Source organism: Tenrec ecaudatus, chromosome 4 (genome assembly GCF_050624435.1).
Source record: "Tenrec ecaudatus isolate mTenEca1 chromosome 4, mTenEca1.hap1, whole genome shotgun sequence".
NCBI lineage: Eukaryota > Metazoa > Chordata > Mammalia > Afrosoricida > Tenrecidae > Tenrec > Tenrec ecaudatus.
The window spans coordinates 22830769-22846058 of NC_134533.1; the positions used below are offsets into that span (position 1 = coordinate 22830769).

The following is a 15290-nucleotide window of genomic DNA, read 5'->3' on the forward strand; positions in this document are numbered from 1 at the left end:
GGAGGCGGGGGGACTGACATTGAACTTCACACATCACCCACAGTCCCAGCCCTCAACGATGTGTTGGACATACTCTAGAGATTATGTGACTGACATGCTGGGGGGTCGGGGGGAGAGGCAAGCCAGAAAATCAAGAGGCTGGCTCTCTATATGTTAACCCCAGGGATTTGGCAGGAGACCTGGGGCCTCTCAAACCCCAAGAACGCCTGTGACACTGAAAGCTCCACTCAGCAAAGCAATCAGCCAAGCAAATACCGAGGCAGGCCGTAGGCCATAAAGGTATCAAGCCCAAGGGGGTGGGCGACAGGGGCTGTGTCCATCCATGCACGTGTGCCCCATCACACCAGGCACCATGTTAGAGGCGCTGTGCCCCTCACTTCCTGTAACACACACACGCACACGCACACACATCCTGTCAGGCAGGGCAGCTCTGTTGTACAAATGAAAAAACTCATGTATAGGATAAGCTGGGGACCTTGTCCCAGGAGCACACAGAATTGGTGACAAACGTGGACTAAAAACTCGCTCCTGAGCAGCTTTCTTCATAAAAGGCCGGGGTGCGGGGAGGTCCCCACCATTAGACACAGTGAAACAGCGTAACCGTCGGAAAAACAGGGGACCTCGAGCCAGCCCTGTGACCGTGGGTCAGTCATGGACCCCTCCACACCTGGTTCTTGACCTGAAAGAGGGGCCCAGCAATACTAGGCGTTGATGTACACCAAGGGTCAGGTAGATAAAAATAGCTGAGAGGTCATTTCTCTGAATGCAATTTCTTGGTAAACCGATGAGCTCACCGTTAGTCCGGCTACGAGGTTGGTGGGGGACCACAGAGCTAAAAATTTCTTCATAAACTGGTGGCCCCGTCTTTGGGGCAGTGGTGAGGGCTCGGGGACATCAGAACTAAAAAGCAGCGGTAACGTGGGGCTGCACGTTGGGGTTGTCTAGGCAACTGCTGCCTGTCGTGTGGTCTGACCAGATACGAATATATATATATTTTTCTCCTCTCTCTTTTATTTCAATTGTGATTGGGGCAAACCTCTACGGAGCCCATTGGTTTTCTAAGCAACAGTCTTGACCTCTATCTACTAGAGGCCGTTTGCAAACCTTCCCCTACCGCTGTCAGGACGTTCAAAACTGTCTGCAGATATTGTTGAATGTGCCCTGGGGGGCAGGGGGCAAAATCCTCCCCACCTGCCAACCACATGGGGTTCCATAGGCATGCCTAGGATCCGACGGCCGAAGGACCAAACCTCCAGGAGTAAACATTGCGGATGAGCCTAGGCTGAACCTCAGCTCTGCCCCTGGGGCACAGTGAAAGGGCTCCATCTCCTGAGCCTCCTCGGACTCTGCCACCGTGTCCTCCTCTGTGGGATAGGAAGCATCCCCGTGGCACCGCCCTCCAGGGCTGAGAGGGAGTGTGTGACGGAGCTGCCAAGCCAAGCATGACGGTCAGGGCCTGCAGATCTCAGCTCCTCTGAGAGGTTTGGTACATGCACATGCGCAATACATACAACTAACACTCACCTACATGCATACACACAATGTACATACAACACACATGCCCAGCTGCACATACACATGCAAACACGATCTGCACACATAACACACACAGAAACCCACACATGTGTGAACCCACACACACTGTACACATATAACACATGTGCACACAATCACGAGATGGACATGCACACACGCATCTTCACCAAGCATCTGATTGAGGCCGCAGTCAAAGGTCTTTGTGGACGTGAAGTATCAGAAACAGCGACTTTGCGCTCCCACAAGACAAGAGCTTCACAAAAGTCATGACTGTTGCACTGGGTGTCTTACAAAAAGGACGTAAGGACGTGAGGGAGGAAACACTCCAAGAGCACATGAGGAGAGGCAGACAAGACTCCAAGCAGGGCGCAAGCAATCCGAGCCATTCTGCAATCAATGCGTTATGGGGATCACACCGTAAGGAAAAACAGCAACACGTCAACCACGCTGATCCCCAGAGAAGAGATGAAGGCCAAGTGTGCTATGCTGCAGTCCCCTAGTTCTCTCCCACGGCCACCCAGAGGCGGCAGCACCTCTCGGCTAACTCCCAGCGCTGCCTGACCACCCCAGGGACTGGGCTTCTCGGGGTTCACAACACTAATAATCATAACAGCACCCCCAATGGTAGCTATGACGACTACTTTTGTCCCGGGGGAGAGGGCTCAATGGCAGGAATAAAAACAAGGGATTTTTTTTTACAAGAATATCACGAGTGAATCAGCTGCTAAGGCTGAAGGAGCGATATTAATACCGACAAGGAACTAGAAGTGTTTACCGGGAGCCTTCATAAAACTCCTCGATTCGCGTTACTGAGGAGTAAAGCATTTCCTTAACGCCAGGCCCTCTCCCCCCTCGAACTAAACATACACTCATCAGTAGCACGTCCTCCCAGGCTGCCCTCAATCTGCTCCTCGGGGTATGTGTTACTGTCAAAGGTGTGGACAGGGAGGCAGCTGGCTTAACCCTTATAACACAACAGCGAGGCCTGGCTGGTGCTACAGGTAACCTTCTTAGCCACTAACCCAAACGTCCACCCAGAGAGGCCTCGAGGGTAGGGGGGGAGCCTGGTGATGGACCTCAAAAAAACAAAACAAAAAAAATCAGCCACTGAAAAATCTATGGATGCCCAGCTACCATTACTGAAATGTTTGACCCAGAGTTCTACAAACAAACCAAGACCCATATAGAGAAAAGACTGAACAGAATTTAAAGTGCTCATGGAATCCAGACTTTCAGGAGCCACGGAGGCTGGATGAACCCCTGAACTTATTGCCTGAGATCACCTTTAAGCCTTAAGCCAAAAATCCCCCCCTGAAGTCTTCTTAAGGCAAACAGTGATAAGAATGTCTGCCTTGAACACGGAGCTCTTTGAAGATCTGTCTCTAAGGCATCACACTGAAACAGAAATTCAGAATACTAGATGGGAAACGTAGCAGGCAGTGGCTTATGCTGCTGTGGAGAAGCAGCTTGGTAAAAGGGGGGGGGGCGGTGATGAGAACAGATCTACATCTAGAGGATGTGATTATTGGCACTGAATTGTACATGCAGCAACTGTGAAGTTAGCATATGTTCTCCTGCAGGTACAGGAGCTCTGGGTTAGAGGGCCACACGTTAGCCTGCCAACCCAAGGTCGGAAAAAGGCAAAGCTGTCTGTTTCCATAAAGATGTAAAGTCTGGAAACCCAAAGGAGCAGTCACTCGGTCCCATAGGATCACTACGAGTGGGAATTGACTCAGGAGCAGTGGTTTGGTTTTTGTTGGGTTGGAGGGGGGGGGGGTGATAGGTAGGTTTACTGTGCCAACCTGGCCAATGAACCTATGTGGGATTAATTGAAGGGTGGAGAGATAAATGGCTCGGTGAGCCTCTCCTTTTTTGTCTCTTGCTCTTTGATGATCGGACCAGTGAGTGGCTGCCTAAGCTTGGTCTCTGCCTCCATTTGAAAGCTACACTACCTGTGAGACACCTAACCCATGGACTGTGTCACTGTAGTTGGAGGTTCCTTCAAGACCTGCTTCGCCACACTACTGGAATATACATCACTGGAGCTGGGGACTGTCGGACATTGTCATCTTGCTGACTGTTGGTAACCTGCCTTGCTGTTTGCTGCCTGTGGCCGGACAGCTTGAATTGGTCTACAGATGACTCAGCTGTCTGCTTCCTTGACTTACACCCGACAGCCCTAAGACTTGAAGGACTGCCAGTGTATTAGCTGTCTTGTGGAAGTGAGTTGCACTGAGCCATTTGTACAGCACTATAATTAGCTGTTTATTTCTTGTTTTATAAATACATATATATAAAATCATAAGAGTCCTGCTTTTGTTTCTCTAAAGAACCCTAACATAGGGGGGAGTACTTTTTCACTAGGTAGAGGGCCCCAGTGGTAGAGTGGTTACAGTGATCAGCCTCTAAGCCAGTGGTTCTCAACCTTCCTCATGCCTCGACCCTTTCCTACAGTTCCTCATGTGGTGGTGACCCCCCCCCAACCATAACATTATCTTCGTTGCTACTTCATCATTGTCATTTTGCTACTGTTATGAATCGGGCGACCCCCGTAAAAGGGTCATTCGACCCCCAAAGGAGTTGCGACCCACAGGTTGAGAACCGTTGCTCTAAACCAAAGGTTGGTGATTGAGCCGACCAGCAGGAGCCCTGGTGGCTTCGTAGTTTCTAATTAGGTTGCAAACCGAAAGGTCAGCAGTTCAACACCACTAGCCAAAGGGAAAGATGAGGCTTTCTACTCCATCGAGGGGCAGTTCCACCCTGCCCAATAGGGTCACCATGAATCAGAGTCAAGTCAACAGCAGAGAGTTGGACCCAACCAGCCACTCTGCAGGAGGAAGGCAGGGCAGTCTGCTTCCATCAAGACGTGCAGTCCTGAGAGCCCTCCCGGGCAGCTCTACTCTGTCTTGTAGGGTCACTGAGTCAGAAGCAACTTGGCAATAGTGGGCTTGTGTGTGGGGCGGGGGGTGTCTTTGTTTTTAACTTTGTATACTATCAGCAACAACAAAAATACTTTTTTTTTAAACCGTGATGCTAAGTTCTGCTCTGACACACATGATGGTGTCATGAGTCAGAACTGCCATGAGTCAGAATTGACTCCACAGCAAATGGGCTTTTGTTTTCATTTTGTTTTTTTACATAACAGGAGGAAGCTCTACTTCAGAGAATCTAAGAAACGATGGAAAATCTAATTTATCGTCTAAAAAACAGTTCCTTTAACGTTACTGCTCTGCCTGAGGCTTTAGAAATTGGATTCTTTTTTTTTTTTTTCCTCAGCACTAGACAGCTCAGCACATTTCATGCTCCAAGGCTTAATTGGCTGCAGCAGGACATCAACCAAGAAATTGAAGCACCATTCAGAATCGAATGTGGAGCGTGAGTTATCATTGCTGATATCAGATGGCTCTTGGCTGAAAGCAAAGACTATCAGAAAGATGCTTTATGGCCTGCAAAGACAATCAACTGTGTGGATCACAGCAAAGTAGAAATAGTATTTGGAAGAATGGGACTTCAAGAACACCTCTCTGTGCTCATGCAGAGCTCGGACGCAGAACAAGGGATACTTCATGGTGTCAAACCCAGAAAGTGTGCATCGGGCTCAGAGTATCCTTTCATTAGACAGATTCAATCTGTACAGAGAGCTAATAATCAGAGACGCTGGCATCAGGATTGGAGGAAGGCTCGTTGACAAGCTGCACAGTACGAGGGCATGACCTTGCTTACTGAAGAGTGATGGAGAGTTGAAGTACTGACGGTGAAGGATCGAAGACGACGTGGCCTCCAGTCTGGACTGCACCTCCAAAGAAAACACACGTTCTCACAACCAGATCGATAAGCAACATCGAAATAAACAGGGAAAATGTTGACACTGTCAAGGGTTCCCTGGGTACTGGGATCCAGGATCAATGCCGATGGAAACAGCAGTCAAGATAAGCTATCAAACGGCTGATTGCATGGGACAAATGTGCAGCCAAAGACCTGTCAAGGGTGAAAGAGCAACAATGTCACTCTGAGGACTAAGGTGTGCCTGACCCAGAGGCCCTGGTATTTTCAAATCGCTTCCTCTGCCTGTGAAAGCTGAACCATGCGTACAGAAGACAGAGCGGACGCCTTCGGTCTGCCATGTTGGAGAGCATTGTCTGCACTTTGGAATGTCAGTGGAAAGAACAGGTTCGTCTGGGAAGAAGAACAAAGGAGCCAGCATGCTCCTTCAGAGAGGGGTTGGTGAGACTCGACTTGTGTGTTTTGCATATGTTAACGGGAGGGATCCTGGAGGAGGGCGCTTGGTAAAGCGGAGGATACTGCAGGAGATGGTTTGTGCAGTTCAAACATAGCAGTGACCAGGCTGTGGATGGTACAGGAACAGGCAGCTGGGAGTCAAAACCAACTTCATCGCAACAACAAGCTTGAGTCAAACTCTTCAGCTGCGTGCTAAGAGGTTTCAAAGGTGGCCCTGCCCCAAGGCAGACACGAGACCAATCTGAGGAAGGAGTGTGTGAACAAAGAGAAAATGCACACCGAACTGAGGAAAAGGAATCCGGTTTGACTAGAGGTGGCCGGCTTACCAGCCACGTGTGTACAAACAAGCTCACAGGAGCTTGTATACATAGACCACAGGGCTCGTGTTCCTCAAATACCTCACTGGGGCAGCTGGGAAACCTGAAGAGCAGGTTCTTGGGCAGTAAGCGGAGCAGGGAAAGGCCCGATTCACTGGTATTCGCTGGATACTCTCCATGTGGGAGGAGACCTCAACCAAAGTGCTTTTAACCACAAACTTCAGCGACAGGGAGCCCCACGTTTCCCGGGCACAGAGATCAGCCATCTTTAGGGGTGTCATAGGTAAGCCCAGGTGCACGGTGCCATGTCATTGTGAAAGGCGATAGCCACACGGCGTTCATTTCCTGCCTTCCCACACTGAGGGCTGCGTGTTAGGCTTTTACAAGGCAGTCCTGGTTTCAAACACTCCACCTCTCCCTACCTCCAGAGGGGCACTGCCACTCTATGGTGCTGTTGATTTTTAAAAAAAACAGTTTTATTGGGACATCATCTACACGGCATTCGATCCAATAATACAATCCTATCAGGAAGAGTTATACAATCTACTCTGTGGTTCTTCAGGGGACATCTGGCCATACTGGGAGGCATTTTCAGTGGCCCCACCTGGGTGGAGAGGAGGGAGCATTCTTGCTGGCATAACTGGTAAGGCCAGGGGTACTGGATCCCCTGCCAATGCACAGAACAGCCCTCCACAGCAAAGAATGAATCGACTCCGGCCGTCATTGGGTTTGGTTTGTGGCTTTTCTTAACTATGTCAACACTACCAGGTTTGAAACACCTGGCCACGATTGGAAAACAAAGCTGGAAAGCTACAAACCTACAGTCAAGCCAATGCTAAGTCTCGGCAACCCCAAAGAATGGCATAGACGTGCCCCCTAGGGTTCTCTGTGCCGTCATTTTGCCAGGCGCAGACAGTTGCGCCACCTCGCCTCAGAGCACGGCTGGTGGGTTGGAAGCACGGGCCCTTCTGCTCGCGGCCAAACCCCTAACCAGTGCACCAGCTGGGCTCCCTGGGGAGGAGCCTTAAAGGAAAACTCCCACCCCAAGACGCTAAGTCACATCTGATTCCTAACAGGACACGAGTCCTCCAGGACAAGCAAGGCCCCCCGCTAGTCGTTCATTACATGACCTCAGATAGGACGGAGCTCTCGCCAGGCCTCTATTTCTTCAGCTATGAAATGGAGACAAGAAGAAATACCTAGTGTTTTGGGGGGGTGTCCGAATGATGAGAGCTTATACACACAGTGGGTTTATGGAGCTCCTGTGTGCAGCACGTCGCAAACACTGAACATACCGGAGACGAACCGAGCCAACACCTACCCTGCACTTGACAGTCCTCACAGCCATGGGCCGGAGGCTCCGATCACCTGGCAGAGAGAGAGCATCTTCCCCGCTGTGGGGAGAGCCACTGAGGAGACTGGGTAATCTGCGGTACCTCAGGGCCTTTTGAAAGGAAACTCCAACAACTGAGCACTATTCTTGGCATTCTCTGTACCCCCAAAGATGCCCTGGATATGGGCAATGGCTCACCAAGCAAAGGCACGGAGGAAGAGAGGCCCAGACAACAAATAAAGCTGGTGACAGCCAGCGCGGAAGATCCATGGCCCTACAGGAGGCCTGAGTGTGCAGGGAGCCATCTGAGCCACCGAGCCGCCTGGCCGGAGGGCATGTGGCCTCGTCAGCCTCGCCATCCCCAGCGAGACTCAAGCTCACGTGTGGCAGAGTCACTGCTAACTCAACGTGGAAACCCCCGACTTCCGTTTTCTACAGAGCCTGGGCAAGGCTTCCAATCAGTGTGGCGACTGTGGGAACCAGTGGAATGAGAGGCTGGGTCCTGTTCTATTCCCCGCCCATCTGATGCACCATCAGATGGTGTAATCCATCAAGCAGGTCGCTAGACCTCCATTCCTTGTCTTAGGCTAGAACAGCGGTTCTCAACCTGTGGGTCGCGACCCCATTGGGGGCCGAACATACCCTTTCCCAGGGGTCGTCCGTTTCATAACAGTAGCAAGATTACAGTTACGAAGTGGCAACAAAAATAATGTTATGGTTGAGGGGTCACCACCACATGAGGAAGTGTATTAAGGGGTCGCGGCATAAAAAGGTTGAGCTCCAGTAAAACCTTACTGGTTTCTTAGGAGGACCGAAAGGTGGTCAATGCATAAGGTCAATTTCACTGCCACTGAGTCAATGCTGAATCACAGAGACCCTATGGGACAGGGCAGAAATGCCCCCGTGGGGTTTCAAGACTAGAACTCTTTGTGGGAGTAGAAAGCCTCCTTTCTCCCACAGAGCAGCTGGTGGTTTTGAACTGTTGGCTCTGCAGTTAGCAGCCCAAGGCACAATCCACTACACTCCCAGGGCTCCCCAAGGTACATGATGCAAATGAGCTCACTCTCTGTCCGAGCTCCCTTTGAAACCTCTTAGAATCCTCACTGACTGTCCACGCAGCCACCCCAGCCCAGGTGGAGGCCCTGAGCGATCCTCACCTAGTTCCTCTTCTGCCTTCTCTGCCCATGAGGCCTGACCTCGGAGCAGCTGTGTGCCTGCCCAACCACATGGGGGTCTTCGCTGGAGGGCACCCTCCCCCACCCCCAGGTGGGCCCCATTGAGGAAGTTACCCTACATCCAGCTGGGTGAGAAACCCCACTCATCCCCACCCAAGTAAGTCATAAGCCTCAAAATGAATGCAAATGCAAGGCCTGAGTGAGGACCACCCTGCCCTACTGAGCCCCCTCCACCATCGTACAGTAGTTTGTGGCCCAAAGCCAAACCGCACCCCACCCAGCCCAGGGCACCGGCTGTCTCTCCCGCAGGTGAGCAACAGTGAGGGCGGACTGTGCTTCTCTGCAGAGAGGGGGGACTGCACAACTGCCCTTCTGTAGACTCCCAGGGTCCCTCCCACCTCCCCACTGTGCCTGGTGCCTGGGAACAAACACCACTTGCTAGCTCTGAGGCCCCTGAGTGGCCCCCAGGGTTTACCCTTTACTTTACTATGAACCTAAAGGTTGGCAGTTCAAACCCACCATGCAGTGCTGTGGAAAAAAGGCCTGGAGACCTGCTTCCATGAAGATCCCAGCTAGGAAAGCCCTTCCCTAGGGAGCACACCACCACGCAACACGGAGAGCCTCCGGGGCTGGAAGCCATGCCAAGGGCAGTTTGGTTTTTGTTCTGTCTTTGTTGTCATTGTGGGGATTATTAACTGTGAGATGCTGAGAGGGTCGCTTGCCCGCTCTAAGGTTCCTGCTTCTCAGCTCAAGGACGGCTGTGAGGACTGAGCCCACTCAGCACTTGGTTGATGTAGCCGTGGGCCGGCAATGGCTGGGCCTTCTGAGCCAGTCTCGGCCCCCACACCCGAGGATTCCAGGATCCAGCTCCTTGGACCTCATGCATTTTGAAATATCCCTCTTGATAAGCGGGAAACCAAAGCCAAAAGCACTGCCATCGGTCGATTCCGGCTCAGGTCGATTCCGGCTCATAGTGGCCCTGCCCCTGTGAGTCTCTGAGATTGTAACTCGTCGGGGGAATAGAAAGCCTTGTCTTTCTCACAGAGAACAGCTAGTTGTTTTGAACTGCTGGCCCTGTGGATCACAGTCCAATGTGTAAGCACCATACCACCAGGGCTCCCCTTGGTAAGGAGAATGGTGGAGGGCGGACAGGGGAGAAGGGGGAAGAAAGAGAGACAGAGAAGTAAGTCTTCAACCATTTCCTTCCCTGTTTTGACTGTCCACGGCCTCAGGCAGGTGACACTTGTTCTACTTAACTGCATTCTGAGCTTCTAAAGACAGGAAGCCCCTGCTTCCACGGCCCTCACCCAGGGCCCATGGTCTCCCCAGGGGCGATGGTCTCCCCAGGACTCGGCCCGAGTTCCTGGTCTCAGGGATGGACAACGGTTCCACCCCAAACTGAATGGATCAAAGGCCCTCGTTGGGGTCAGGTCATGGACCTCACGGGTCAGACCCCACCCAGCAGAGCTGTGGTCTTTCTCCTACTGCAGTCTACCAGCTGTACAGTCACACTTCTGTAGGACTGTTCATATAAACCCATTTCTAAATCACTAAAAATATACAAATTTCTTTTAAAAAAAACAACCTCTTGCCCAATTCTGAGCTGAATGTAAGGACTGCAAAACATCTCGGTCTCTTTGAGTCGCAAATGTCAGGAAGCCCTGTCCTATCTGTGTGGCAGGCTCCTCTCTCTCTCTCTCTCTCTCTCTCTCTCTCTCTCTCTCTCTCTCTCTCTCTCTCTCTCTCTCTCGCGCACACACACACACACACACACACACACACACACACACACACACGAGCGAGTCAGAGTCCAGGCGCATAGAGATTGCTTATCCTTGCAAACACTGCCCGTATTCTAAATTACTGTGCCCTGGCTGGAGCACCTCCCAGCCAGTCCACCCCAGGTTTTCACTGCAGGGAGTGGGTGAGGGGAGGGGCCCTCTGTGGACTGGCAGAACATCGATTTCTGGGAAATTTGCTAAGATCCGTCCTGTAACCCACGACACACCTTTTCAAACAGAGAGAATGGAAAGAGAGAGCGAGGACACGGCGAGCCCCAGAGACTCTCTACCTGGGCTGCCTCCACACGAGACACGTGTTGGTTCACACATGAGCACACACCCCGTGCTGGCCCCAGAGGCGCAACCGTTCAGGACACAGGGTTCTATTCATGAGGAAAACATGAGAGAGATGTTTCCTTTGACTATTCAGAGCTGTCATGTCCGAAGGGGCAAATACAACTCATATGACCCAAAAGACACTGGTGTGGCGCCTTCCACCATGGCTCCCATTGCCACAAGGCCTCACCCCACCACAGCCCCGGAGGCCCTCACACAGGGAAAGTCGGGGCTTCAGAGCCTGAATTATCCATGAGATAGTACCTTTATTGATTCAATCAACAATCCCAACTTGGCATGGAAATTTGAAAAAGAAAATCTCTCTCCTCTCTCCACTCAAGAGTCAGGCAATTAGCAGTTGCCCTGGGGGCCGAGTCTGTACAACTCTTTCTGAAAGGGTGTCATGATATCTCCCTGGATCTCAAGGGGGGCGGGGAGGGGGCGCTTTTCACTTTCAATCAGAACGTGCCCTGAAGACTTGTCACCTGGAAATTGAGAGGCCCCACAGGCCACCCCCAGCCCCACATTCTTCCTCTTTGAGATGGGGTAACACCACCCCCATAGGAGAACTCCCAGGATTGCTGATGAACACATTGACTGGTGCACACGGAATGCACATAGGCATCACACAAACTGTAGTGGGTATGGTTTTTAAAAAAAAGCTGCCACTGAGTTGATTCCAACTCATAGGGTGGAGGAGAACTACCGCTGTGCATTTCTGGGTCTGTAACTCTTCACGGGAGTAGAAAACCTCACCTCCCTCCTAACCCCACTGAATTAGGGGCGGGAGGGAGGCAGGCCTATGGTTCACAGGGTGACCCGCTGGAGGTGCTGCTAGGGAACCATCTCCTTTATCAGTGCTGTCTCAGGGCCCTTCTCCCTTGGGACTATGACCAGACCTGAGGAACATTCATTTAAGGAGCCCTCTCTAATCCCAGGTCACGGGGCAGGCAGCATACCGCAGCTCATCCCCGAAGATGTAAGCAAGTCAAAAAGACACACTTGGGAAGAAAGGTGAGCTGGCCAGTGTGCTACTCTTATCTCAACTCCCTGCCATCGAGTCAACGCTGACTCATAGGGACCCTGTAGGACAGGGGAGAGCTGTTCTCTGAGTTTTCGGGACTGCAACTCTTTGTGGGAGTAAATAGTCTCGTACATATAGTCATATCTTTACTACGGTTCATGAGGGAGGGGGGAGCGGGGAGAGAGGGAAAAAAATGAGGAGCTGATATTAAGGGCTCAAGTAGAAAGCAAATGTTTTGAGAATGATAATAGCAACAAATGTATAAATGTGCTTGACACAATGGATGGATGGATGGATTGTGATAAGAATTGTATGAGCCTCCAATAAAATGATTTTTTTTAAAGGACATATGTACAAATACCTGTCATACCAGATAGAAAACTGTGCCGTGCACCAGGTGACAACAGCAACTTTCAAAGTACAAGCAAGCAAGAACTGTAAGAACTAAGACTGATGAAAAGTTAACAAATATAAATAAAGCCCATTGCCATCGTTTGATTCCAACTCTGAGCAGCCCTGGAGGGTGGAGGAGGGCTGCCCCCCCCCACCCCCCAGCATCTCCAAGGCTGTGAGCTATATGGGAGCAGATCACCACATCTCTCTCCCACAGAGCAGCCGAGCAAACAGCCCCTGTACTGCCAGGCTCCTCTTAGAGCCTGGAATTTACTAATGTCTCCACAGAGGATGTGCTCCAGAAAGTGGACTGCACACATATGTCAGTGACAGACAAGCATGCTAGGATCATGACTAAAATGGATGGTGAATGCTTCCAAACAAGAGCTATGAGGCGCTATGAGGTGAGGCGCCTCAGCAGGGCAGGTTAAGTTACGTTCACTAACTTAACCTGGTTGACGTAGCAGTTCCTCATTGGGCTGCTTAACTGCACAGTCAACAGTTCAAAACCACCAAGCTGCTCCCCAGGAGAAAGTTGAGGCTTCCCACTCCTGTAAAGAGTTACAGCCTCAGGGACCTGGAGGTGCCGTTCTCCTCTGTCCTAGAGGTCTTGGAGGGTCTTCAGATGGCAATTTTCTTCTAGAACACACAGTGTTTTAGACAATGGGACCAACTTTAGAAGGTCTGGCTGCACGTGCCCAGTCTGCACTCAGGGCGGGCCAAAGGAGACGACTTGGATCAGAGCAGCCCTGCCTGGTGCTGCTGCAGAGAACAACCAACCATCGTCAAAGTACAAGAGAGAGTCCCCCCCGCACCCTACCCTACCCCCATCCCAGGTCCCAGGTCCCAGGTCTGGGCTTCCCTGCTCGAGCTCCCCAGTTCTGATGAGTGGACAAGGGCATAAACCATAGAGAGGACCCTAAGTTTGCAGCCAGACAGCGATGTTTAAGATCCTGCCTTCCTTGACTTTTCCATTCAGATTCTGCCTCCAGAAACTCATTTCAACGAATCGGTCCTCGGCAAATTGCCAACCTGTGATTTACAAGAGCAAGAGAGAAAGATAGAAGGCAGGATTCAAACGGTTGATGTAGGTGCCAGCGCATTGGTTCAGCCCCACAGTGACCGACCCCGTGAACAACAGACGGCGACACCGCCTGTCCTGCACCATCTTCACCACGGCGCGTATGTCAGAGTCCATCTACATCACTCCATCTCGTTGAAGGCCAGCCTCCTCTCTCTGCCCCTCTACTCTGCCAAGCACGATGGCCTTCTCCAGGGAAGGGTCTCTCCTGATAACATGTCCAAAGCATGAGACCAAGTCTCACCATCCTTCCCCCCAGGAACATTCTGGCTAGACTTCTGAGACAGATTCGTTGGTCCTTCTGGCAGTCCATGGTCCTTTCACTCTTCTTCACCTGCACCACGGTTCACGTGTGTTGATTTGTCTTCCGTCTTCCTTATTCCATGTGGATCCAAGCTTTCACACACAAAGGAGGCGATTGGAAATTCCATAGCTTCTTGGGCCAGGTGCACCTTAGTCTTCAAAGTAACCAGCTTGCTTTTCAACACTTGAAAGAAGTCTTGTGGAGTGCATTTGCCTCAATGCAATGCATCAAGCTAAACCCCCAAAATTGATGGGGGCCCAGGTCCGACTGCAACTCACGGTGAGCCTGGGTGCACGGAGCACCACTGTGCACCCCGGGGTTTTCAGGAAGACTGCCAGGCCTTTCTGCCACGGTGCCTCTGGGTAGGTTTGAACTGCCCCCCCCTTCAGTGAGTCGCTGACCGATTGGACATCTGTGCCACCCAGGGACCACAACACGCTTAAAGAAACGCTCTGTAGGTATCCAGCAAGCTCCAAGGCCACCCCTAAAAAGCGGTTTTCAAAGTCTGTTTGTTAATTATTGTGTTCAGAACCCACAGACCAGGAGAGGGGCTGGGTAAGGAGACTTGGGAGCCAAGTGGCATGAAACGGACAGGCCAGAGAAATGAACGGCAAGCAGAGGTCTGGGATCAGGAAGGAGTCGGAGAGCAACTTTCTGGGAGGAAAAGGCGAGGATGAGTAGAGGCAGGGGACAGGGGAGGCGAGCATGAGCAGACGCCCTTGCAGGCTGCACCAGGGATGCCAAGAAGGGGCCGGCCACGAGTGGACGCTCCTGTCTCAGCCAAGATGTAGGTCAGTGTGTCGCATCTTCAGAGAGGTGAGTCGGGATCAGAGGAGCGGGGGATTCAAAGGCAGCGGAGACAAGAGTTAAATTAAAGGGGCCTCTCAAGACGGCGAGTCTGTCACTCCCCTAAGACCTCCATCTTCATGCTATTTTCTGCCCGGCTTTGACAGAGAAGAATGCTCTATTAAGCAGGCTGTTTCTTGCCTCCCTGGCCCTCAACTGCCCCATAAATTGGCCCTGTGTTTCCCCATACCAAAAGGGGTACAGTAAGTCGTGGACAGCAAAATGCCAGCCGTACAAATTTAGAACAGGGGTTAACAAAGATTCTGATCAGACCCCAGCAGAAACCCTGAAGAGACAGCGGGGAGAAGCACCAGCGCCTTCACCCCCCCACCCCAAGGCTCTGTTCCATGTGCTAATTCACAGTGGCATCATTAACCCTGGGCTCTGCTGCTAACACTAAAGTTCTTCAGGCTGATGGGAATATCATTTAGTATCCTGCCATCGCCAATAATAGCAAGATGACACAATGGCGCCCATTGAGGCTCTAATCAGGGCGCATCGTCATTTACATAGAACATTTTCTGTGGCTCTCTGTAATCCAACGCCACAAAGACTCAATTGAGACGCAAGGCCCCCTTTCCCATAAACCCAAAAAAAAAAGTGAGAGAGAAAGAAAGAAAGCCACCATTTCCTTTACAGGATGGACAGATGGTCCCCACCCTTCCCAGGCTCAGGCACTTCACCGGGAACTGCTCATCCCAACGCCAGCCAGGAACCCGACAGCCACTTGCACACTACCGTGTGTGTGTGTGTGTGTGTGTGTGTGTGTGTGTGTGTGTACACAAACATCCCAGCCTAATCTCTTCAGGCAGCAAGTAGGAGATCTGGGATGCATTAGGTAAACCCTCAGCATAAAATGGAGCCAGGGATGGAGAAACTCCAGCAGGATTAGGGCTAAGGCAAGCTCCGTCTTTGCTGACCCCAC

At 51.5% G+C, this 15290-nt stretch overlaps 1 protein-coding gene across 1 annotated transcript in view; it reads right to left on the reverse strand.

The window, feature by feature from the left end:
- The window catches only part of PTPRJ (protein tyrosine phosphatase receptor type J), a 177010-nt gene that overhangs the window by 107569 nt on the left and 54151 nt on the right, over positions 1-15290 (reverse strand). The window lies entirely within an intron of this gene.